Source organism: Streptopelia decaocto, assembly GCF_964273445.1.
Source record: "Streptopelia decaocto genome assembly, chromosome: 1".
In the NCBI taxonomy this organism is placed as follows: Eukaryota; Metazoa; Chordata; class Aves; order Columbiformes; family Columbidae; genus Streptopelia; species Streptopelia decaocto.
Window position 1 is genome coordinate 138543385 of NC_138663.1, and position 26110 is coordinate 138569494.

At 38.6% G+C, this 26110-nt stretch overlaps 1 protein-coding gene across 10 annotated transcripts in view; it reads left to right on the forward strand.

Moving 5' to 3' along the window:
* Positions 1-26110, forward strand: part of ZBTB20 (zinc finger and BTB domain containing 20) — a 512466-nt gene that overhangs the window by 74544 nt on the left and 411812 nt on the right. For 7 of the 10 annotated variants that reach the window (XM_082063098.1, XM_082063090.1, XM_082063095.1 and 4 more), the window contains one exon: positions 17121-17180. The gene's annotated coding sequence lies outside the window, so the exon portion shown is untranslated. Of the gene's footprint in view, positions 1-17120; positions 17181-17279; positions 17366-24170; positions 24263-26110 lie in introns of all 10 variants that reach the window. The other 3 variants (XM_082063101.1, XM_082063097.1, XM_082063099.1) reach the window with 3 other exon arrangements.

A 26110-nucleotide genomic window follows, 5' to 3' on the forward strand; every position in this document is an offset into this window, starting at 1 on the left:
ATGTTTTTAGGAAACTACTCAAATGAAAGACAATCAGTAAAGTCTAGTGTAATAGATAATATTAGAATGAATATAATATTTAAATTGGCAAAATTCAGAAACGTGGTGATGTTGAGAATACAAAATGAGCAGCCCTGCAAGAAGACTCAGTGAGATTTGGTTCAAGTCATCTTGCCTGGTTTATAGATGAAAATATTTTCCTGATTTTTTTTTTCTATAGGTCAGAAGCAGAGAATTTGAGGGAGAATGTTCTATTAAAAATCAGTGAAAGCAGGAAAAGAAATTCGTGAGGTGTGTTCCTTTTATGTTTACTGTATTCCTTCGCTGTATAAAGTGGTCTACTTACAGTGCCATGATATGTTTGGAATAAACAGTAGAGTGCTATATTTCACTGTAAGGTCTGTCTATAGAAAGTGCTGGCTCTCAGATCAGCTGTTTACATTTTTTTGAAAAAGCTCCCATCTGTTACATCAAACTTGTTAATATAGGTCTACAGGATACAATAACATTAATGCTTTGCGTATCCAAATGAAATGTCAGAGTCCAGTTGCAGACACCGAATTCGCATGTGGCAGTGTCCTGAATCCACCTCTTCAACTAACAGGCCATTTAATAATCCATGTAAGTATCTATAGATGTCTAAGTCTTTGAAGGTCTGTGAGGGGCCAGATGTACAAATGCAGTTACAACATCAAATCCTCACAAAAGCCTTTCCACCATGCTAGCATGACCACATAAAATTTGGCCTCGTTTTTTTTGGCTCCGCAGCTACAGCACCATCAAGACCTATTTAGAGTGAAAATAGGCTTGGTAAGGGTAGTCTCTGAGCTTCATGCTGTTCCCACTGAAGTTAAAGGCAAAGTGATCACGTAAATAGAGATATACCTCATTTCCATGTGTATTTTGCCCCTCTTTTGAAAGAAAAAAAAAAAAGAAACCAAACCAAAAAACCACAGACTTTATGGGTTGTTTTGTTTATGTTTTGTTATGGTTTGCTTTGTTTCCATTTCAAACATAACTGAGTCCTTGATATTTTTATTTCTCGTATGAGCTACTATAATTTATTATTATAGTAGCCATCTGACTAGAATGAAGATGTATGCCCCTGTTTTGATCCTTGTAATGATGGAGGGTGAAATGTAAGTTTGTTATATTACCTTTCTTGTTTCTACTCTTTTGTATCCATGGTTTTTTAATTTACATTGCATTGTGAATGAAAACCCTTATCTTCTGTTATGTTTTTTTCCTGCCACTCAAATTTTACATCGACACAAAAGGTTTGTTCTTCAGTTCGTGTTCAGTATTTGGTCACGTTCATTATGAGATGTATCTAGAATACACAGATCACATATTATACATAAAATAGCATTTCTCACTGCATTTTCCTTGATATCTTATTATTAAGGGCTATTTTTTCATGGATAGAAACCCAGTCTATGCATAAAACTGCATTCAGATGAGCTTTGCACATCTAATCATATCTATTTTTATTACGAAATGCTCGATGATCAACAGTAATTTCAAGTACAATGGTTATAAATCATATTACTTGTAAACACAATGAAGCTGGTTAAATAGGACTATGCAGAGGGTTAATAGTCCAATAATAATTAAAATAATCCTCTTCAATTCAGTAATAACTTAGGCCACCTGCCTTCATCCAGCCCCCAACACCACCCTCAGTACTCCTTAAAAATATTCACATTACAGACAATCTTGTGTAACAGATTAACATAACGTATCTGGAGCATTACTCAGATTTTTGGGCAGTGGCAATCTGGACACGTTCATAAGTTAAGCTTTCTTTTCTTCACACCATCCTGCTATTAACGCTTGACTTTTTCTAGTTGTTGCGGCTCGACACAACGGGGAAGCGCTGCCTATGGTGTTGCAGGGAGGGCTGTCTAAGTTTGTGCATCGGAGGGACTCTGCTGAACAGAAATGCTCAGTGTTTTAAGGGGCTCACACAGATAAACTCAATAGTGTAAGGACTGAAATTTTACACTCACTTTTAGCTTTAAATGGCCGTGATACCTTTTACTCAGGATAGCGGATTACACAAATATGGATCCATAGGTAGATATGCAAGAGAGACTTTAAAAATGCAGTTTTTTTTTTTTTTCTTTAGAAAAGAAGATGTAATGTCCGTGGGTCAAAAACAGTAACATTATAATCTAACACAAGACTGGAAGTTAGGAAGCCTTTTGTTTTCTTCTTCTGTTCTTTATCTCACTCTGACTCATTTTTTGGGTAGGTTTTTCTTACTTGTAAAGTAGGAGTTGTGCCAGTGAGATTTGTGATGAGAAGTGTTTGGGGCACCAGTTATTATTGTTGAAGTATGATACAGTCTTTTATTTATGGTCCCTTTTTTTTTAGGTGACCAGACCTAGAAACAAAATAACTCTCTACTATAAATAAGATTTAACATATAAGACCCATATTTTTGGTAACAGATTTCATCTTATCTGTTGGTAAAATAATTGGCCTCTGTAAAGAATCAGTAAGCAAACAGCTGAGCAATTTTTGCTAGTACATATCGTAATTCCCATTTTAAAAATTACTTAATAAAGATTGCCTTTTAAATAGAGCTATTTGGGTATATCAGGGGCATGTTGTACTAAATAAAAAGAGGAAGAAAAAATCCCTCTGTCTTTTGAAAGAGACCATTTAGCCTCTGAACATATTTGCTCCTCACTAAATAATAGATGTTATTCTCAGATAAATAGAACATGGTCTGTATCCTTCTGTTGGAAACTGTTTTGTTTTGTCTGAATACTTCACCCACTCCATCTACCTGCCTCCAAAACAACAAGCAGATTTGGCTAGTATGTGTTGTAAGTAAATTTTAGGAGTGTCATATAAATTATTAATGTAATAAAGTTAATATTTAAATAAGCTTTTAATCATTAACAGAAGTGGAAAGTTCAGAGTTAAGATATTCTTTTTCCTCCCCGTAAAAATAAACATTAACAAATCAGTCTCATTCTTATGCATAATGCTGGTTGCTCTGGTTTGAAAAGTTAACGGTAGTAGATGGATATGAAGATATTACTCTGGCAAAGTATTAACATTACTTTCATGCCCTAAAAAAAAAGTCCAAAAGTGTTCTTGACATGTTAGTACCCGCAGTAGAAATTATTAGCATTAGCATTATTAGCATTTGGATATTTGCATCACTGAGTTAACGGAGAGCTTTTCCATTTGTTTTCTCATCCTCTTACCTGGAGAAAGAGTTGAAGCCACTGTGGTTTTTTGATAGCTCTTGTTTGTTAAGCATAGCTGTCTTTGGAACAGGCAGGTCAAATAAATAAATCGTGCATTTATGGAAGAAGGTGGTTAAGATTTGCAATGCAAATTTATTCCTAGGAAAAGCCACTCCGCTACTTTTGCTCAGGAAGATCCTTCAGCTCTTTGATAAATGAGCTGGTCGGCTGCTGCTGTGCTTCTGGTGGCAGGATCTGCGATCGTAGTCCTGCTCTGTAGTGTCCCTCTCCCTTCCCTCAATCGCGAAACACTGAGAGCTTGGTCTTTAGCCACTGCATTACGCATTGATTCTTCTCTGTCGGTAACAGATAACCATTTATAATTGTGATACAAATACTGGTTGGGGAACTGTTAGCATATTACTTTCATTTTAAACAAATCGCCTTGCTAAATCTGAGAAGCGTGAGCATGATAGCAGAGTTTTTAGCTGTTGGCTCAGTGCTCGCTGGTGGGCTTGTGATAAGCATGTATGATTCAGGCTTGTTCGCTACACAGCGATGCCTTGTTTTGAAGCAAGACTTCCATGCTTTTACTTTTGCCTAATGTGTGCTTTTTGCCAGTAACTGAAGAAAGAGGAGAAGCTTGAATTTGCAGAATCTGAGCTCGAGATAGTTTTTCATTCCCTTTAGGACTTGGAAAGTGATTGAGTGAAAGTGATGGTATTTTTTTCATGTGACTCCATTGTTGTCCTTGTCCTGTGATTTCTTTAGAGAACTCCTTCCCAGGTTTTATTTGGCAAAACCACTGAAATACATTACTTAACCTTCTATGAATAGAATGGAAGCTGTTAGTCTAAGTCAGTCTTCCATGGGAGAGACAAGACAATGTATCTTTCATTATGGTTTTCTGTTTTAATGTTCCAAGAGGCATCGCTTTAATTTTGCGTTAACCAGTTTTCATTTTGGAAGAGCTATTTGAAATACTACTGTACAGTTACTTCAGAGCTTCAAGATCGTACCATGCAGTATAGTGCCAGGCTTCTCTGATGTGTGCAAATATACATAGAAAAGTCAGGCATTTTTGGGCCCCCAAATCTGATGTCTGGGTTGACAAAGAAAACAGTAGAAGCATTTCTGGTTTTTAAAAGTTATTTCAGCCACAGACAGGTTCATTTTCACTGGGATTCCAGAGGTATTGCCTTTTCTGAATAGAAGAAAGTGTGATCAAAGTCTGACAGCAGACTTTTATCTCCTTCCTTGGAAAAAATCTCATTTTGATGTGAGTTTTATTTATAACCGTTATTTATATTGTGACAGTATCTTGAGTATTCCTACTGGGTTTCCACTCTGGGCTAAGAGCAACACAAATCTCAGCTAGCCCTAGCAACTCATGGCCATTTGTTTGGCCTGCCAGTAGCTCAGGAAATGGTGGTTAGGCTTCCCAGGCTCTAAGAAGCAACGAGTTCTGTCGGTCTCATTTGTCAGTGCACTAATGGGCCTAACTTTCCTAACTTTCTGTGTGCGTGTGCTGACTAGTCAGCACGTACAGACCTTGGCCAGTCGCCGTTTTGCCTCTTAGAAATGATATCAAGGGAGCACTGAAGCGAGATCTGCTTTCTGATAGGATAGGAATATACATCTCAATGATCTAAACATGAGTCACATAGTCTTGGCATCTAGGCTGGATGGAAGGAATAGGAAGAAGAAAGGGAGAACCTTCTCTGGTGATTGACTTAGCCTGGTATTTGAGAAGCAAAGGAATCACCCTCTCAAGATGCTCACTCTGTTCCAGTGGTGAAAGAAGCAGCCTAGACAACAGTGTCTTTTAGATGGTCAAAATTAGGTGAGATGACTTTGCCCTTAATGCCTCTATGTTTTTATCTTACTACTTGCAAATTGAGGATAATCGAGTTCTATTTGGTTTTGCTTTGAAATTCTTTGCGATTCTTAGAGTTACGCAAATGCAAAATAGCATGATGTTTGGAATTGCTAAGTTAATGAGGCAGTTGTAATACTGTTTTTTTTTCAGAGTGGACTTTATATTAATTAATAGAGAGGAAGGAAGCCTTTGTTGTTAAAGCAGTGGAGTGTAACTTGAGATAAAAGTTTGGCACTGTGTGCTGTCTCAGATTTCCTGAGTAACTCCAAACTGTGTGTCCCATCTCATCTGAAAAAGTAGTTCCTGCTCTTTCACTCTTTGGCTGGCATATCTAAAAAGATTTTTTCTAGTGACAACTGTCTCCCAGTCTGTGTTACTGCAGTGCCCAATATGTCGATCTCACTGCGACCTCAAAACTCTACTGCAATATAAATAATTTATTACTCAAAAACATAGTTTTGTTCTATGTATTTCAGAAACTTTGTTTTCTTTCATTTAACATAAGAGGGCAAAAACCTGGATAATCCTTGAAAAATTGAGGTAATTTTGTGCAAGTTTGAGGAAAGTGTAGATTAAAGTTATATATGTAGGTCATATTAGAACAATAATATCAAGTGGATCACCTGTTTTGAGGGGTATCACCTCAAGAAACAGATTTTACTACATGAAGTATTTGTACTAAAGTGTTCTTACTTTTAAAATCTCAGTACTGTATAGTAAGCAGTGAGTTAAAGTCATCCTTGAATCTCATTGATTTTGGTAAGATTACAGCAAAGGTTAGTTTGATCCAGAACTATCCGTTCACGGCTGGTGAATTTTCAGCTGAAATGGTAGAGTCCCCTTTGGAAGCTTTCCTTCACTTCTTAATATGTACAAACTTTGTTCTATAAAATATGAGGCATTCTTGTAACAGAGATATGTACTAGCTTGCAATGTAGCTCCTAATGTGGTTTTAAAACAAATGCTATATATTGATGTATCTCGGCTAAGGTTTTTACTAAATCAACTGTCCTCATGTCCTTAAAGCAGGATGAATGTTAGAACTAAAAATGTCTTACTGATCTGAATATCCCAGTCCTCATGCTGATTAATATAATAGTTATTTTTGTAATAATATAAAATTTTAATTAGACCCATTCTTTTTACTTGGTTTCTATGTACCAATTTTTACATATTAATCATTATAAAAATAAATACTTTATCTGTAATGAATGAAATAAATTATAGGAAAATAAGGGGAAAAAGTGATGTCAGGATCAGAGCTGTATTGTGGGTGTCATTTAGTACTCTTTCAAGTTTGTACTTCTAGTTCCCCTTACGTTTAGTCTAGAGGAGCGTATTGCAGCATGAAGGAACTGTTTCGTGTCCAAAAGTCATTGCAAAGTGGCAAATACTGAATTTTTAATGTCCCCCACTGAATATGACTGGGGAAAGACACATTTTCTAAGAGGTTTTGTAGGTTGTTTTGTTTTGTGGGCTTTTTCCTAGAGGAAATGTGAACTGAATTTCTCTACTGCAAGGTATTTTAGGGTATGTCATGTAAGAGTTGTACACGTATTGGGGTAATTTTGAAAAAAACAGTAAAGTATGAGAATAAAAAGAATGTGAAATAGGCTCAGTTTTGTTTTATTTTTTGTTTTTCAAAATAAAAATGGTTTTGAATGTCATTTGATGAAACATCAACTGAAGATACCGAGAAAAGCTTTGGAACTGATATTTTGTCAGGGATTGTAATAAACAGTAAGGGTCCTTTGTAATAATACTGAAAATGCTTCACAAGTAGAAAAAGATGCTTTTGCTGAGATCATACATTTTTACAGAAATCGAGGTTAGTATTTACTTAAGTCTTAGCATCTATCTTAGCTACCTCATTACATAAGGTTTTACAGATGCATTGATAAATTACAGAGCAGAATATAAATAACTAAACCATATTGATGACAAACAAGATTCTTTGCTTTTTGATGGACTTTTCCTTCTTAAATGGGATCTCATGGGCTTCAGAGGTAACTGGAGACAATTTGTCCAGGAAAGTTATCATCCTTCCTTCACCTGTCAGATGATCTCAAAAAAGCATATTCCTGGTAAGTGTGAATGATTTGCTTGTTAGAGATCAAGGGCTGACAGGGTTAAGGTATAAGCCTTTTTTATCCCCCGGGAAAAGTTACTATACCTACTTGTTTGAAGGGTATATGGTAAAATGAGTCACTTGTGTCTAATATGACTGAAATGATTTGAAAGTTAAGAAGGATCTGGCTGAAGTGAATAAGCTAAAGCCCTTCTTCTACCCTTCCAAGGTGGTAAGAATTGCACCAGAACTGCTTATGGGTCTTTTCACATAGGCCTGATTCTGATGAGGCTGAAGGATTTTCCCTTATCTGGCCCTTACAAATGCCTGCTGATGTAGCTTTGATTCACTTTGTAAATAGGAGGGGCATGACAAACAGTATACTTTTCCGCCTAACTAAGTGCTAAACTCAAAATCTCCTTTCTAAGGGTAATTATTTGTAATTATGCAGTGAGAAAATTAGAAGGGCCAAAGCCCAACTAGAGCTTAATGTGGCTACTGCTGTAAAAGGGAACAAAAAATGCTTCTATAAATCCATCAGCAACAAAAGGAGGGCTAAGGAGAATCTTCACCCTCTGGTGGATGCAGGGAGGAACGTAGTGACAGAGGATGAGGGAAAGGCTGAAGTGCTAATAGCACTTTGCCTCAGTCTTTAATAGTGAGACCATTTGTGCTCCAGGTACCCATCCCCTGAGCCAGAAGACAGGGACGGGAAACAGAATGAAGCCCCAGTAATGCAAGGGAAAACGGTTGGTGACCTGCTAGATCATTTAGACACACACAAGTCTATGGGCCAGATGGGGTACACCCAAGGGTGCTGAGGGACCTGGCAGAGGTGATCACCAAGGCACTGTGAACTATTTATCAGCAGTCCTGGCTAACTGGGGAGATCCCAGTTGACTGGAAGTTGGTGAACGTGATGCTCATCTACAGGAAGGGCCAGAAGGAGGATCCGGAGAATTACAGGCCTGTCAGTCTGACCTCAGTGCCAGGGAAGGTCACGGAGCAGATCATCCTGAGTGCCATCTTGCAGCATATACAAGACAACCAGGTGATCAGCCCCAGTCAGCATGGGTTTATGAAAGGCAGGTCCTGCTTGACCAACCCAATCTCCTTCTATGACAAGGTGACCTGCTTAGTGGATGAGGGGAAGGCTATGGATGTTGTGTACTTAGACTTCAGTAAAGCCTTTGACACCATTTTCCACAGCATTGTCCTGGAGAAACTGGCAGCTCATGGCCTGGACAGGCAAACTCTTTGCTGGGTAAAGATGGTCAGACCCAAGGAGTTACGGTGAATGGAGTCAAATCCAGTTGGTGTCTGGTCACGAGTGGTGTTCCACAGGGCTCGGTATTGGGGCCCATTCTGTTTAATCTCTTTACCAAAGATCTGGATGAGGGGATTGAGTGCACCCTTAGTGAGTTTGTAGCTGACACCAAATTGGGTGGGAGTGTTGATCTGCTGGAGAGTAGGAAGGCCATACAGAGGGATCTGGACCAGCTAGATCACTGGGCTGAGGCCAATTGTATGAGCTGTAACAAGGCCAAGTGCTGGGTCCTGCACTTGGGTCACAACAACCCCAGGCAACACTACAGGCTTGGGGAAGAGTGGCTGGAAAGCTGCCTGACAGAAAAGGATCTGGGGGTGTTGATTGACAGCTGGTAGTGTGCCCAGGTGGCCAAAAAGGCCAACAGCATCCTGGCTTGTAGCAGGGAATAGTGTGGCCAGCAGGACTAGAGAAGTGATTGTGCCACTGTACTCAGTGCTGGTGAAGCTGCACCTTGAATCTTGTGTTCAGTTTTGGGCCCTTCACAACAAGAAAGACACTGAGGTGCTGAGGAGAGTTCAGAGAAGGGCAACAAAGCTGGTGAGGGGCCTTGAGCACAAGTCTGATGAGGAGCGGCTGAGGGAACTGGGGCTGTTTAGCCTGGAGAAAAGGAGGCTGAGGGAAGACCTTTTCGCTGTCTACAACTACCTGAAAGGAGGTTGTAGCATCATGGAGGGTGTTGGTCTCTTCTCCCAAGTAACAAGTGATAGGACAAGAGGAAGTGGCCTCAAGTTGCACCAGGGGGGGTTTAGATTGTATATTAGGAAAAACTTGTTCACGGAAAGGGTTGTGAAGCCTTGGAACAGGCTGCCCAGGGAAGTGGTGGAGTCACCATCCCTGGAGGTGTTTAAAAGACATGTAAATGAGATTCCTAGGGACATGGTTTAGTGGCAGGTTAACAGTTGGACTCTATGATCTTGAGGGTCTCTTCCAACCAAAATGATTCTATGATTCTATGATTCTAATTTCTGAACATCCATACAACCAGAATGGCTACAGCTATAGCCGGATAACTGGGATCCCTGGTCAGAGCTGCTCTCCAGCTCTTCCAGGAAAACTTGGATCTCATTTGGCTGAGTGATTCTTCCTTGGTACCACCTGCTGCTCATATGCACTGGGCATCCTTCCTGGGGCTTCCAGCTAGCATCGTGTAAGTACACACTGGAAAGGCTGCGTAATTCATGAGGTCATAACTAACTTCATGAAGAATGTCCTGAAAGGACTCCTAAAATCAAAGAAAGATCTTACTTTGTCTTTTGGGTCTGGTAAAATACAAAAGTTTTTGGTAGGATTTTCTATATGGTTTGTTGCAGTTGCCTCTACCATGAGACTTCAGCAGTTAAGACAGTCACCTTTCCCTTCAGCTGGACATCTGCTGTGACTTCCAGAGGAAAATTTGAAATCAAAAGTTAAAGGGATGCCTATATCCCGAATTTTGCCTTTTTGGTCTGCCAAAGTATGTATAAGATAGCCTTTAACTCCATCATCAAATACATTTTTGTAGTTTTTTCCTACATCTCTTCTGCTTATCCTTATTTTCTGTAGCATTAGGTTTACTTAGAAATACATGTATTACTTATGCACTGTTCTTTATGTGTCAAACAGAATTTGTAAGTCATTTATGTGAGCAGTACACAGTAAACCGTTTTCACACAGTGTACTAAATATTAAATATACTGCATAACATGCTAATAAAATGTTGCTAACATAAGTAGGCCACCTAAATTAGAGCCTAAGCCAGCTCTGTGATTAACTGTCTCATCTCCTGAATTGCACCTTTGGAAGGCTTCAGTAGGGAAAAAAAAAAAAGTGTAGTACATAAATATTGACAAAATTGTTAAGATCTAAAACCAGGAAAAAAACCCAAATGATGTTGGACCATTATAGCAATTAAGAGTAAATTAATAAATGTTATCAGATATCACATTTGTAAGCATTTGTAGCAATGATGAGGGAATAGTAGAATGTGAATACCTTGTTAAATATTATCATAATGCTCTTGTGAAGACTTCTGCTTGTATGTGAAACTTTAGAGTAGATTTTTAGTGCTGCGTCTCATATGTGCAGCTTCAGCACATATGCATATGTCTTTATTAATCCAGGGCTTCAAAAGCAACATTACAGAATCATTTCCAAAAAAAAGCTAGTTAAGAAAAGTTCAGATTCATAACCACATTTCTTCTGTGATGATAATATAGCTTTTTCTTCTGGATGGTAATGACTGTATGATGGCCTGAGGTTGCTGAGGAGGAAGCAGCATTGTTTTACCCTACTGAATGCTGGAGACTTCAAAGGGTATGTGCTAACTTCAGCAGGTATAGAAATGTTGCTGGTTTATCCAGCAAGGAGCTTGGAACTTCCCTCATTTTCAGTATATCACCGGGAAAGTCCGTGACACATCAGCACTGGGTTTGGCCGGACAGTGTGTCAGAAGGAGGGAGAACATAGAGATGGATTCAGCTGGAGTTCAGGCCTGGAACAGCACCTTGTCGGATCGTCAGGGACTGGTGGCATTGGCCTTTTTTATTTCATTTGCGGCACTGACAAGATTTACTTCAGATGGGTAGCTTAATTCAATTTAAAAAGTGGGATTGTACCTGGGACTATTTTATCCTTTATTGTAGAATTTCTGTCTGGTTCTCCCTCTGAATCTAGCATGTTCCTAGCAGACGTACAGAAACAGGAGAGGGTGCATATGCCTCACAAGAATCTCATTTTAGTTCAATTGCAAGTCAGAAACAGCCAGCTCATTCACTAGCAATCATGTGAATATGGGATCTTTATACTAAACTTTTATTTCTGTATTTAAAATTCCACCAGGGTTCAGTGAGCAAAAGGTATTTTGGGGTTAATAAGAAATGCATATTCTTCAAAACAACCCCACCTCCAAAAACAAAGTCCACAGCCTTATAAAATGTCTGTTTTGTGTCCTAAAATAAAACATGTATTTCATGCTCTAAAAGTCTGAGGTTTGTAGCTGAAAAAGATTAAGTAAATAATTCAGAGTTTGTTGTGTTTACCTGTTAATAATTAAGCAGGTTAGTCTGTGTACTTTTTATAGACATTGAGATTTATTTATTTATTTTTATTTACTGGGCTCATGTTCTGACTTTTAAATTTGAAGACGTTTCTGCCAAGGAGGAGATCACGAGAGAAAAATGCATCAAGGAGTTAAGTGTTGCACAGGAAGCAAAATCTGTAGGGATGCATAGTCTCTGGAGAGAATGGAGAACTGTCATCTCTTGCTTCCCTTCTGCATTCTTCCAGACTAGTCTCTAGTGCTTTGAGGGAATTAAATTTTAAAGGTGCTAATGATTTTTCAGACAAAAGCAGCACCTTTGATTCCTACTTTGTGATGCCAGTGACCAGGGATAGAGGAGTCTGTCTTTATTACAAGGTGACATTTGGTTCATCTCAGTCAAAGGAAAGTTTCAGCCTTGTTCTTTTTCAGAAATAGAACAGAAATTTGAAGGAAAAAATCAGGTAACAAGACACATCCTGTATCTGTTTTCTTGTCATGTGAGCGAGTCACAGTCTAGTGAAAGGTTGAAAGCTGACAGCTGTAAAGTCTAAAATCTTTGTCGTTTGAGGAGGTGCAGAGAGGCCGACAGCAGCATGAGCTGCTCTCCCAGGCACCTTTAGATCCGTCTGTTGTGGGATTGCACCCTGCGGCCGCTGAGTGTTTAGTCCAAGTGGGTCAGTCAGGGCATCTTTGCTTTCGGCGGTAATGAGCAGGCCAATAGGTTCCCCTTGAATCTCAGTATCTGTCACTTGAGCAAAGAATGTGATGAGCAGCAAAATAACTCAGTGGTTTTCATCCACTAATTGTTAGTTGCTGTTTACGTAGTCTAGACCTACGTATAGATTGAAACAGAGAATGGGAAGAGATTTGTGTTTAGGTTTGGTTTTTTACCCCCTCTCTTGCCAGGCAGTGATCCACCCCACTGCTAATCACATTCCCTTCCTGCCTTAAGCAAAGTTGTTGCCCAATTTTTTTGAACGTTTGAACTGTTCCTTAGGTCTTGGCAGAGTGAGATACCATTTGATATTTTCACTCACCTTTTCCAGAGGGGAGAGAAAGCACAGGATAGTGAGAAAAGTCAGTTGAAATGATTGGCATTAAAAGACAAAAGCTGCTGAAATGTTGAAAGTGATCTTTGGACTGTATATTAAAAATCAAAGATTTAAAAAGACTGTTTATGTGAGAATTAATAGCCTGATTTTGTTGACAGTTGAAGTCTTCATCTGTTACCATGGCACGTTTTAATTCACTGTCTGCATTGGTATTTCCTTCTGAAGAAATACATGGGCTAGTTGCTAGTACCTCTAATATTAAAAATACCATTTGCTTCTCATGTTCCTGGGGATGATTTCTGTTTATGTGAAGTTATGGTACATAAAGTTAAAAGGAGGTTAACCTGGTAGATAGTGTTACAGATGTTCCGATTTCTCCATCTTGTGACTGTTGCCATCAAAGGTCATTGTATCCTGGGCCTAGACAGTTAATCTAAGTCTTCCATGGAAATAAATATGGGCAGATAGTCCTTTTCAGATAGAATTTAGAAGCACACAGGAAACTTATATTATTTTCTGAAAGACTTTTTCATGTTTTAAGAATGGTACTGTAACACTGCTGTTTCATTAAAATTTTTCCATACATGTGCAAAGCTTTCTTTCCTGCAAAAAAGCCAATTCATATACAGTTCATTAGCTTGTACTTGCAGGTCAGGTCAGTGGTCTGCTTTGGGCGGTTGTTTTCAAAAATTCTCCAAAATCTTCCTTTATCATGGAGTTTCTTTTCTAATTTCTTGTGTTGTTTTTCTGCCAGTGGCTGTGGCAACTGGAAGAAAAATGTTCCTCATATCACAGAATCACAGAATGGTTGGGGTTGGAAGGGACTATTTAGTTTAATGATAGTAATTTGATTTATTCCTTCCCCTTGCCCCCCACCCCTGACAGACAGGCTTGACTCATGAAACAAGTTAAAGAGATCTCTCCTCTAGTCCTCAGTGGACCAAAGTCCATATGACAAAAAACTTTACTATGATCAGTAGAAACTGGTCTGTGGTTGTAAGTCCAATGAAAGAGGTTGAACCAGCCACAAAACCTGATCACTCAACATGGTTCCTCAGTTCAAGGCTGAGGGGCAGTGGTGAGCCTGTGTGAGTCAATCTGTTCTGCTGCTGGAAGTACTGTCCTGGAAATGAGAGGATTTCAAGCTTTAAGCCTGCCAGATTAGACTTTTCCATAAGCATTAAATTCATACACAAGTCTTTTTTTTTTAAAAAAAAAAAAAGAACATTGCTGTGATGCATTGTCCATTTTGCTAAGGACATACTTTACCCAATGTTCGTGCCAGGTTGACTGAATCTCAAAAGAGACCAAGAGATTTACTGGTAGTCTCACAGTGAATCATTGTCTGAAACCCTTTTGGCTCCTATATTCCTAGCATTAATCAACAGTGATTCCTTTCATCCACTTGCTACCCGAGTTTAGTTTGTATGTATGATGACTGTGTTTGGAAGGAGTTGAACTGGAGTGATGGTAATATAATTTATCTTTTTGAATTTTGTTCTTTAAATATAGAGTCTTAAAAAGAGAAGATTCTCACAGTTATCATTCTATAATATTTTCTCACCCTGCTATGAAAGCTCCATAACCTTAAGAGAAAATGTAAATAAAATTGACACATACTTTAGGTGTTCTTGAACGGAATGTATTTATCTCTGTTTCACTTAATCTGATGATAGTTCCCTGAATAGCATTTTTTTCATTAGTCTCAAATGTCAAAAGGCCATGCAGCTTGCAAGGCTTTAACATAAGGAAATGAACAAGTAGTATAGTTCTTTCTTGTTTGCATTTGAACAGCAGTACAGTATCCTGTTGTTACTGTACAAGCAACTGGCATAACAGAAGAGGCATTTTTAACTTAGGCCTGTTTAAGTTATCCATGTCTATATGTCTTATTTTTGTGGTAGATCTTGTTCTGGTTAGATGTTTCAAAAAGCAGAGCTAATAAGTGCACCTAATTTACTTCATCCTTGAAAGCCCATTTTTCTAGGAAATTATCACAATCTACCTCAAGCCTCTCTGAGGATCGTGATAGATTTTGTGACTTTGAGGTCAGTAAGCCTATTGTGAGTCTGTGCTGTAAAGTACTGACCTTTGTTTAGTATGTTTGGTTTACTTTCAAGTGGGCCAAAAGCAGTTTCCTGAGTCATGTGCATAGTTTTTCACTTCGTTGATGTCATATGGATTCATCAGATTTAGAGGATATTACTTGGTATGATATAATTTGAATCACCAACAAGATGTTGATCCAAGTGAAACCATTAAATGTAAACATGTAACTTGGAATTGTAAACAAAACGAATGGCCTGTAACTTTAGATATGGTATGTTCTAGTAGTTGTCTTGGTCCGACAAATGACCATCTCAAGTGTAAGGCTTGATTAATTTAAATAATATATAAAAATAGTTTTAAAAACTATGTGGTAGAAATGTTGCCACTAATTAAACTCAGGCATTCAAATGTTTACAAAGGATTGATTGATGGTGGTGAAAATAAAGAAAACTAACTTTAACAGTTACACAGACTCTTGTATACCACTTTCTTGTTAGAACCACAACTGCCAAAAGTATAGCTGTGTATGTAATGGGCAGTTGTAAAAAATTTCAGGTGCCAGTAGGCCAGAGAAGAAAACTGAGACTTTTGACTTGGATTATATGTGTTGCAGAGCTTGAGGAGATAATGTCTAAGCACAGCCACGGGTCTGACTGATCAGTGGGTTTAAAATAGAAAATATTCTCTTTCACCTTGTGAACAATTTTTCCCATGCTTTTCCCCCGCTTTTCATCTCTTCCAGGTTTCCCAGTGCCACCCTCTCTTACTGGCCTCAGCAGAGCCATCTCTCGCTGCAGCATGTTGTGTGCCAGCAAGTACAGAGTGGTTCAGTTGTTAGATGAGTTAGACATTAGGCAAACAGCACAGTTTCATACCTAGTAGTATCACTTAAACATATCCCCATGCAATATATCTAGTAGCATTTAAAGGTCAAAATCCTATCCTCATTACTCAATATTTTAGGCCTTCTGTTTTGCTTTACTTGTTGTCTGCGCAGAACTGACAGACTATTCCAGACCATGGTTGTGTAATGTTGGAACGTACTAACAGCTGCCGTCCAGCGTGTCTATCCAGGCAACTGCAGACTTTATGAAAGCTGAAGCGTGTGCTATACAGCCTTAGCTCAAGCAAAAAAATCCTTCTTCCCTGGAAACAGTGGAAGCTGCCATCGAACAGACTATGCTGCATATGCTCAGGACTGACCCATGTTGGTTGGGGGCTTGCTGTAAGGAAATTTCTGCAAATGCTGAAGCTGGGGCATCATTTGATTGTGATGATCAAAGGTAGAAAGCACCCAGAAAACAGGAGGAGGGCTGCAGACCTGAAAATGGATTGGGAGCCTGTCTCTGAGAAAGCAACAGAAGCATCTCTGTAGTAGCCAGGAACTGGTGGGAAGTCAGGCTTGGGAACACTGAGCCTGAAAACCTGCTGGTGTTTCATCTTTACTTGAGAAAGCAACATCTTGTTTCCTGTCTTTCTAGATAAGTAAGGGTGCTCCAAAGAGCCGTTCTTTTCTGTTAAGTAATCTGTTCTGACCTGTGGTCTCAGTGATTAAAATGTCTTTGTGGCTAGCTTTCAACACCAATGAAGGATTCAAGAATAGCAGTAGGCCTAGTTAGCCCAGTCTTGCTGTATCCAAGCTGGTATTAGATTTGAACACAGGTTCTTAGGCAGAAAGTCAGCGTTTGAGGGGAATGAATGGATCTCGCTGCTCCTCTGAGGAAACACGAAGCCTGGCTGGTGTGGATTTGGGCACTGTAATCTAAGGGAACCTCTCATAATGGGAACTGGAAGTTATGCCAGTCAGGCCCCTAAATAGTATTCTGAATTGGTGGAAGGAGAGTGCCCAAATCTTGTTTTCAGACTTCAAAATACTCTTCCCTCAGCTGTTCAGCAGCCAGTTCTGAACATTTTGGTAATTGGTGGTATATGGTACCAAGTCTGTTTTTTGTTCTTTTTTCAAAATAGAGCTTATAAAGGGGTTTTCTGACCATATTAGTCATGAAAGTCATTTATAGTTGAAAGATAAGAAGACTTTATACACAGTTTTTTATTTAAAAAAAAAAAGAACCTCTTCAAACTCTTGACCCATTAGAGTACTTGTAACTTTTTCCACAAATGCATTTGAATGGCAAACGTGAGTGGCAAAACTCTGGTTGTGACACCCATTTGTTTCTATCTCAAACAGGAATAAAACTACACTTACTGGAAAAACTGAGTGTTTTCTCTTTTAAGCATGGAGTCTTAAAAATCACTCCCTATCATTTTGGTATTCGGTTGTGTAACTTTTCTCTCTGAAGGATGTGTGTAACATGACATTTTGGATACTGGTACATTTAGCTTTTGTTCATCACCTGTGCATGAAATGTGAATGTGTAGGACTTTGTTTTGTCTTCCTTCAGATAGCTATATGTTTATATATGTACACTATTCCACCCACTTCCCCCACTGAATGACTTATGAAAACTCAAAGTGTTGTGTGTGGAGATGTCTAAACATAAGCATTTTTTTTCTTTACAGCAGCATAAGAAAGAAGTGTTGAGAGCTGCTCTTAACCCTTTTGGAGTCCGAAGTCAAAAGGTAAAACCAAATGCCAGTTTTTGGGTTTCTGAGGGGTTGATACCGTATTCATCTCTAAATGCTACTTCCTTATCACATTTGAATTGAGATTTCCCCCAGGAGAAAAGCAGGGATACGGTAAGAAGACTCAGAATATTATTAGATCTCTTTAAGAGCACCAGCCTATCTGGGCATAAATTCTACAGGTAAGTCACAACTGGTAAACTGCAATTATCTATTTTACTTAATATGAAAACATTGGCGTTAAGAGTCAGTGGGACTTTCAGTAGGGTTTAATATTGCTAAGGATTTAATGATTTTTGTCTCACTATAACTTGATAGTTTTTATGATATATAAAGTTTTTTCAAATTACAGTAAGACAAATCCTGTAGCTCTTTTCTTAGGCAAGAGTCCCTCAATGGGAGTTTTGCCTGAGTGAGAACTGAATGAGGTCTAAATAATTAGCAATTAAAATATTCAGTTACTGTGCTACTGTATATAACAAAGCACTGGAGGTATTAAAAATTGCTAATCTCCTCCTTATTAAAATGTTAACTGCTGAACATAATACAGTTTTGCATTTTCTATCATTCGTTTTTGCAGTTCATTAGTAGAGGCGAAATGTTTGTGACAAATAGTCATTTGAACTTTTAAGGGATTGACTTTGTTTTCCTGGCATTTTAGTTAATATTTCTGACTGAGTTAATTTCCAGGCGGAAGTGTTTGTGGAAGCTATAGATTTTAGTCAAAAACTAGATAATGTAAAGAGAGTAACTTCTGATACAGCATTCATGAGTATTGACAGAAGAAACCAGATGCTAAGCTACTCATCAGGAGACAGAGCTGGGCAATTTACGTATCTGATTTGTGTGCTTTTTGATCAGCAGCTTCTTGAAACAAACTCCAGTAATAGGTTAGAGAATTGCCCATAGAGTTTACTGGGCAAATAATTTCCAGTAAGACACAAACATGTGAACAGTTCAGCAAGAGGTTAAGAAGCAAAGTTGGTGAAATTGTTTAGTTGTGCACCCAGCTTTGTTAATTAGCACGTAGAGCTGTTTATTACTACCCTACTACCCTTCATATAAGGGCCACACTGTGCTCACATCCTGCTTCACTGCACAAAAGAATAGGGAGGAATAAGGTGCATCTCCTGTCTCCTTTGTCATGTAGCAGCAGGATGTGTGGAAAGGGAGAATGGGATTTGATGAGTGAGAACAGAGTGGTAAGTGAAGGTGATAACTGGTAGAGGAAGAAGGTGAATTACTGGAAGGATTTGGTGACACGTGAATTTCTGAAGGGAAGGCTACTCCCTCAATACCTTTTCTCCCATAGCCACTCCCTGGAGTAAATTTTGTCACTTATTATGCCTAAAGGTTTTTTTCCTAATCTTTCTGAAGAGCCCTTCTAGACCTCGGCATTTAATTGTGCCATATAATGTTGTTGGCAATTCAGGCCATGATTCCGCAAGGATTTACGCATGTATTTCACTTCCAGCATTATGGGTAATCCAGTTGAAATAGATGAGATTAATTGCAGGACATAAAGTTAAGCATGTATATTATTCTTTGTAGTAAAAGAGGTGTATTTCAGTTTATTTTATTTTCAGTGTGGGACATTATTTTTAAAAATACACAAATACAAGGGATTTTCCACCAATTTTGTGGCAACTAAAGACAAGGTAGGTGGTAATAAAATAAGCTTTTCTGCTTGTTCCCAAAATCCACAATTTCATCAGGTTCTCAGCTGTAAAGTGTGAAAAAGAATAGGCTGCTATCATTTTCCTTTTTACATACATAGTTAAACCTCCAGCTAGAATGAGATGATCATATAATTTATTATAGAGGAGTGAACAGGACAGAAATCAAACAGGAAGGCATGTGTGCTTGTGTGGACTCTTGTTTATAATTTCATCAGATTGGTGCACACCTCAGACATTTTATTTAGTGATAAGATATGCAAATTGTTCTGGAGCCAGCAGCAATACTTTCACCTGAATGTCAAAACTGACAGAGATTTTTAAATCAAACCTCAATAACAACTCGTATTTTAAATCAACTATTCCTAAGATACAACCAGCAACTACAGACAAGTAAGTGCAGAATTGTTTTCCTGCTTTCCTTCATACTGTTTTCCTTCCTTTCTCATTTACCTCCATGGAAGAACAGGGTTGCAGGCTTACCTGTAAATACTGGGTGTAACTACGGGCAACAGTGCAGAGGAGCTATAAATCTATATGGAAGTATGCACAAAGCACAAGAATGCAAATTGAAAGTTGGGAGACTTATGAAATAAGATTTACCAGAGAAGATATCTTCTGGTTTTCCAGATGCATACATCACACCTTCCATATCTGTGGAGGAATGGGTAGGGCAAACTCTTCAACTGTTTTTTCTCTCTTTTGTTTTATTTCTATTGTATTTGTGCCCTTAAATCAGAATGTGGTAGTAGAAGCCTGTGGATACAATGGAAAGTTTGGACAATAGCTGTTTTATTGCAATTGAGAATTGAAGATCCTCAAGGCTGTGGAAGTTTAGCTTCTGGGGTTTTGGTTTTGAGTGTACATACAGCTATGGGAGAAAGGGTGTCTCTGAAAATACAGCTTGGAATTTAAATGTTAGATGTGTTCGTTTTTGGAATCCTTGCTCAAGTCAGTGCCCACTGCCTACAAAGTGATAATCTTGTCTATTTTCCCCAGATTCAGTTCCTTCTCTTCCTTCTGTGAATGTCTGCATATAAGTATGTCCAAACATTTCCATCTGAGGTTTTCCTGGGGCTTTTTTGGGCTTGTTTTCTCCTTCTTTTTCTTTTTAGTGTGTGTACCTATTAACCAGAAAGGTATCTGGGCTCAAAACATTTAACAAAGGGTAACAACTGAAGTATTCCTGTATCTGTGCATGAGTATATGTATGTGTGTGTGTGAGAGAGAGCTGTGATTAGAGAGATAATGAAAGATTGTTTGGTTTGTGTTTTTTTAATGACATGCCTAGTTGCGTGTGTTTTTCTGGCTCTCTGTATTCCCTTCTACTCACTTGGTCGTTGGGTTGTAATAAATCTTCCTGTATGACAGATTAAAATTTCTGGTCCATTTCTTTAGTTGGTAACAGCCTCTTGCAGGTGGGGTTTTTTGCTTTCCACATTTAAATAAGAGCAACATTTTTGTTTTCCTACAAAATGAGAAAAAGGATCTATATGTGTTTATAATTAGAAAAGTATGACCTGTTCATACAATAAAAGTTCCACAATACTTGCTCGTGAAGCTGTGTCCCATAGCTTTCAGGGTCCCAAGAAGTACTCCTTGTGGAAAAGGACTTCCAAAATACTCAAGGCTTACTACTTGTGCAGATTTAGGCCACAGCAGAATATTTTGTTTACAACAGCTAATTCTAGGACCTACTTTGGTGTTGTGGATACTTAACTCCTACTTACTCAGAGACACTTCAAAATAATTAAAGCAAATGAATAATCCACACACGGAGCAAAGCCTTTCAGAGGGAAAGCGAGTTTATTGAAAGAAAGAATTTGCCTTTTTTTGCTAAATAGCTCTTTCAAGGTCTTCTTAAATAAGCAGCAAATGCTTTTGTTGGAAAATATAAAAAATAAAACTGAATCTTTGATTGTCATTTCTGTCATGGCTGATGAAGTTAAATCATTGAAAGCTAGCAAAAATCAGATGTAATTTTTTTTTCAAGCTGAAGTCCAGGCAACAGTGTATTGCCCCTCTGTAAAATGTTGAGGTAGCACAGAGAGAAGTAAAGGAGGTGTTGTGGTATGTTCACCTTTAATGCGCTAGCCTTAAAAGAATTTGGAAGGTTTGAAAGAATTTCTGGTGTTTGCTGGGGACTGCAGGGTGAAAGCACCAAAGGACGAGGAACACCCATGATGACTTTGATTTTTCCCTGACTGGCTGTAGGGATACTCATGGCTTAGTCTTTCACCTAAATGGATGCACTTTGACCATCTGCTCCAGTACTAACACCATGGCTGTAGCGATCAACATGGATCCTTGCCAGTTGCCATTAGAGTTGTTTGCTTGCTGCTGTATAGGCAATAGTTGCCTATAGCTGGTACCAATATTATTAATCTTACTGAAACTTATGCATACATATTTGATAGATGGCAATATTAGAATCTATCATATTCTTTCAACGTCAAGCTTAACAGAAAATCTCTGCTGCTGCACTTCTTCCTCACGTGCGAACTCCATAAGGGGAAATTCAACTTCTTTCTTATGTTGACATTACATTTGCTGTTTTTTCTCTGCTGAGTTTGATTCCAGGCATCTAACAGCATTCCAGGAGGAGAGGTGACCAGCATCACAGCCTGCACTGCTGCTGCTCTACTTGTCATGAATGAATTAACTGGGCTAGTTAATCATTACACTAACTTTTCCCTATTCCTTCATAGCTGATTGCTGCCCAGGGGACTTGGGATACTGCAGTCTGGCTGCCAACACAAAGTTCAGTCTTGTGTTTGTGTGTTTATGCTTACCTGCATGCATATGCATCGTGTTGTTCAGCAGATATTCTACTATAGTAAAACTAACAGTGCAAGACCAGTCAGCCAGTTTTTCTATATAAAAGGTAAAAGTGGGAGAGCTAATGTTTTACCCCCCCCTCCTTTACCATTTTTGAAAATGAATGTGAAAGTCTCTTTATTCAACACACCGGCACAACAAATTCACAACATTCAGTGCCTTAAGAGTGGAGTTTCAGGATGCTGAAATTTTCTTTCTTAGGGCAGACGTTTGAATCATATGGCCAGTGATTCACGTTGATTTGCCAGTGGCCATGATCTGACACCTCCTCTATGAAAAAGACATCCCTCTCCACTGGGAGTGAAAAAGTATGGGCAAGGAATAGATGTCAGTGAAGTCTTTTGAGATTCAGAAGAAGGTATTTAACCTCTATGGGTTTTGCTCAGATATATGTAGCTGTACTGATTGACAGGGTGAAAGCCAAGAAGCAACTTTCAGTCATTCTGATTTTTTTCTTCACCTGAAGTGCAGATCATCTTGTAATAGCTGGAGGATGTGGTGCAGGTGACACCTGGCATTTTCGCCACATGGAACAAAATTTGGTATTAAATTCTTTCTTTGCCAGTGAGTTGGTTTACCTTCATTAGAAAGAATAAATAGCAATTTTGCTGTCCAGATGTCAATATTCAGGTGGCCAGACAGATTAAAGAACTGATCTTTAATATCTCTGGTGTTTGTTTTGTGAAAGTTAATTTTCTTCGATGGATAGCTCAGGACACTGAATTTTTTTGCTCATCCTCCTGGTCAGATTTCTAATCCGTTGCCTTTTTTAAGCCAAATAGGCACTTGGCTTCTATGGTTTTCCATAGAAGTAGAATTAGGGTTAACAAGGAACTAATTGTAAAAAGGAGGGTTAAATCCTCCATCTGGTGGTACAAGATTTTAACTTCAAAACATTATTGTGTCCTGCAAAATTCAATAGATATATCTTTCCCTGAATAGTACTCTGAAATCCTTTTCCCTTTTTCTCTCTCCATCCCTCTCTCTTTCCCTCCCTTTATTTCTCTCTTTCTCTCTCTTTTTCTCTGTCTCAGTATCTCTCTCTTTCTCTCCCTGCCTGATCTTTCTATAGATGGATGTATGTTTTCCTGTTAGAGCTGAATCAGACATTTGTGTGGTGACTCCACTGAACACCTTCCATGTGCCTCGTTCATTTTGTAAACCTTCCAGTCAAAGCCACCCTTAAGTTATGCAATAGCATGATTGGCAGAGTAGCGTTGCTGCACAACTCAGTGTTATCAGTAATGCAGGTCATTAAAAGACCAACCCCCTCTTCGTCCTGTACCAGAAAATGAAAGAGCAGACAACAAAATGAGAGAGAGCAAGATGTCAGCAGCAGTGTGAGCTGGATCATTTACCTGGCAGCAGCGCATTTTAGTGCCATGTGGATGAAGCAGACCATTCTGACTCTGATAAACAGCTTTGAGGCCATTTTAGCCATTCTCTTTGGTTGTTTCAAATCAAACCTGTATCATTCTTACCGATATTAACAGGACTTTGGGGATTATACAAGTCTCTTTGCCCTCAGAAGGCATATCTTCAGGATGGCAGAGAGAATTCATGAAGGTAGTCAGAGGCTCTTCTGAGAGACAAGCAGCTGAAAACTTGTATTTTTTCCTGGCAATAAATCAATATTGAAGAAAACAATAAAGAAGCAAGAAACATTGCTACTCAGCCATTCATAGAGCATTCTAATTAAATAAGGAATTCTCCTTTAATTTTTAAAAAAATCTGAATTGTCATTTGCAGAACTTTGGAAACTGTTTCCTTCCTTTGAATTACAATATCTTTACAATACCATTTATTGGCACATTTAAATGTTCTTTATGGGATGGGATTGCCCCAAGATCTCAGTATCCGGGTCTGAGAGTTCTCTTGTAAGTTACGTTCTAACAGTTTGATTGGTGTGTGGCTAAAACATAATGTTCCAGTCCATCTGCTTGGCTAGGCTATAAACATGAAACGAGCCATTTCGGTATAAGCTTTAAGCCTCCTTGAGATTCTGGAGGCCACCAAACTGTATGTCTCTCAGGTAATCTTCACCAAGACTGGAGACTCTCATTTTTACTTCAGAGGTCATCAAGGGAGAGTGTCTTTCTCTTTGCTGGGACACTATACTGCAGTAGGGATTCACTCAATTCAGGGGTGATTGGACCTCCCTAGATCTTGGAGAAAGACTAATTTTTACTGAAGCAAACCGTGGACATTTGAGAAATAGCTTTCCTTTGGTTATTCTGCAATTAGTTTTAAAAATCTTTAGCCTGCTGAAGTTCCTTCATTATGATTAGTGAATCTGAGCAGAGAGATTTGTGGAGACAACACTGGAATGGCAAAAACCTAGTTGTTACAAAGGCTGATGCAAGTAAGACTTCCTCCCAGGCTTTTCAGAAAGGTGTGGAGGTTTTTTTTGAACGAGGTGTCTGGGGAGGTGTGCAGATTTTCATAGTAATGTCCACATCCCTCTTTCTCTCAGGGAGATCTGCTTCCCATAGTTTGGAGATCTGCCTGTGGATTTTTGAGGAGACAGTTACACGTGTATGTACACTGAACATCAGTGGCCTGCAGGTAATCCCATTGTCTCTTAACTCCAGGACTGTACTTTAGTAAAATAGGTTAGTGTTCAGTTACCCAAGCTTTTTTATGGCAATAGCTGAAAGGCAGTAGCAGCTGGGAATAAACTTGAGTATACCTTCTCTTGGTGTTGGCCAGATGTACCAAATGCTGTTTTCCTTCTCCAGTTAGATTTTCCATAATGTATCCTTGAAATGAGTTGTTTTAATTTTCTAGATCCTTAGAGTCATTCTGTAGTGTTTTAAGTCATTAAATTAAGCTAGCTGCTAGATTTTGTATTCAAGAAGTGACCCTTCCTACTTCTGCACCCTTATTGGATACAAAACCTCGCCAATTTTCCAGTAATGTGGTTGTTAGGGGTGGTTGGTACATTGTAGGAATAATATATATAAGCCTTAACAATGAGACTTGAGCTTAGATTTTGAAACCTGTATAGTCAAAACACATTGATCTGGATACGGCTTCCAGAATTACAGAGTTTAACCTTTAAATAAAATCTTACTTTAGTACCTGTTACTTTGACAATCAAGTAATTGAGTGGTTTTAAAAACAAAAAGCATGATCTAGCTGAAGTTTTCCCTCTTTTTTGAACAATTTTCTAACCAGAGATTTTTGCTTGAAGTCTTGCCACTGGCAAAACAGGGAGGGAACGTGTGGACTCATGCAGCATGCTCACTAGGGCAAAAAAATAAAATAAAAAAAAAAAAACAACAGCCCTAAGTTATGTCTGAGCAAACGTCACATTTTTCTGATATGAATGAAATGCAGAACTCACTTCTTACTGCTTTGGAAAATGAAATGAATTAACCTCTCCATTTACCAAACAATTTCTGTGTGTGTTCCACTTTCGTTTCTTATTAGAAATCAAACAGCTTTGTTTTTCAGTACTTCTGCAAACTTAGTCCCTCATGCACACACACAAAAACCCCTAAATCCATGCATCCCAGGGAATCAAAGATTTAGGAAGGTATATTTTTCATAGATGGTTATAAATATGTATTACAAATTTCCCATTGCATGAACTTCCTAAGGGGATAATACATGAAGTCAGAAAGGAAAATGTTATGGCAAAAAGTAATGAAGTAAATTCAAATTTAGATCTTCCTTTTAGGAAGATGCAGACTGAAGTAACAACATGGCACAGATCCTAAAAACAGAGCAGTTGAAGTAGAACTGGTTTTGGATCTGAGGTTTTGCTTTTGACCTTTTACTAATAGAGAGTTAGAAGGCAACCTTGGAGTTGTCTTCACTTGCCTCTAGAACCTTTTAGTTGTAGAAGACACCTGCTCATGAAATATGAGTAAGACAAGGAGTCTTCATTCTTTTGTTTAACTTCAGGATATTAATTGTTAGCACAGCTTTCGATGAACTGAAATAACACAGTAACTCCTACAGGAAACATTCTTGGGGCTGATCCCTGCAAGCTTGGAACAAATGCCTTATTTTAATATATATTTTTTTAAAGAGGAGGGGCTTGGGGAATGTCTGTTTTTTTTCTCGTTTCTCTAGTGCACTGCATACACTAAAATACCAGACGGTGAAACTTTCTCCTTACACAAAGCTGTCATTGTTTTAAGGCCATTCTGCTCCCTCTGAACTTGTGTTGAAACAGGTGCCTCACTTGCTTGGCGCTCCTGTAGCCGTTTTCCGGATTAAAGCACCACACGTACCCTGCACAGTGGCACTATTAACAGTGCGGAATGAGGCTGGGAGTGAAACTCATATAGGAGCTACACACCTAGGTGCAGTTAGTAAACAGAGGCAGTTACCCTCATTAAGCATAATTAAACCTAATATTGACTGTAAACTGTTGCTTACCTTAAGCTTCTTCGCGGACATTGT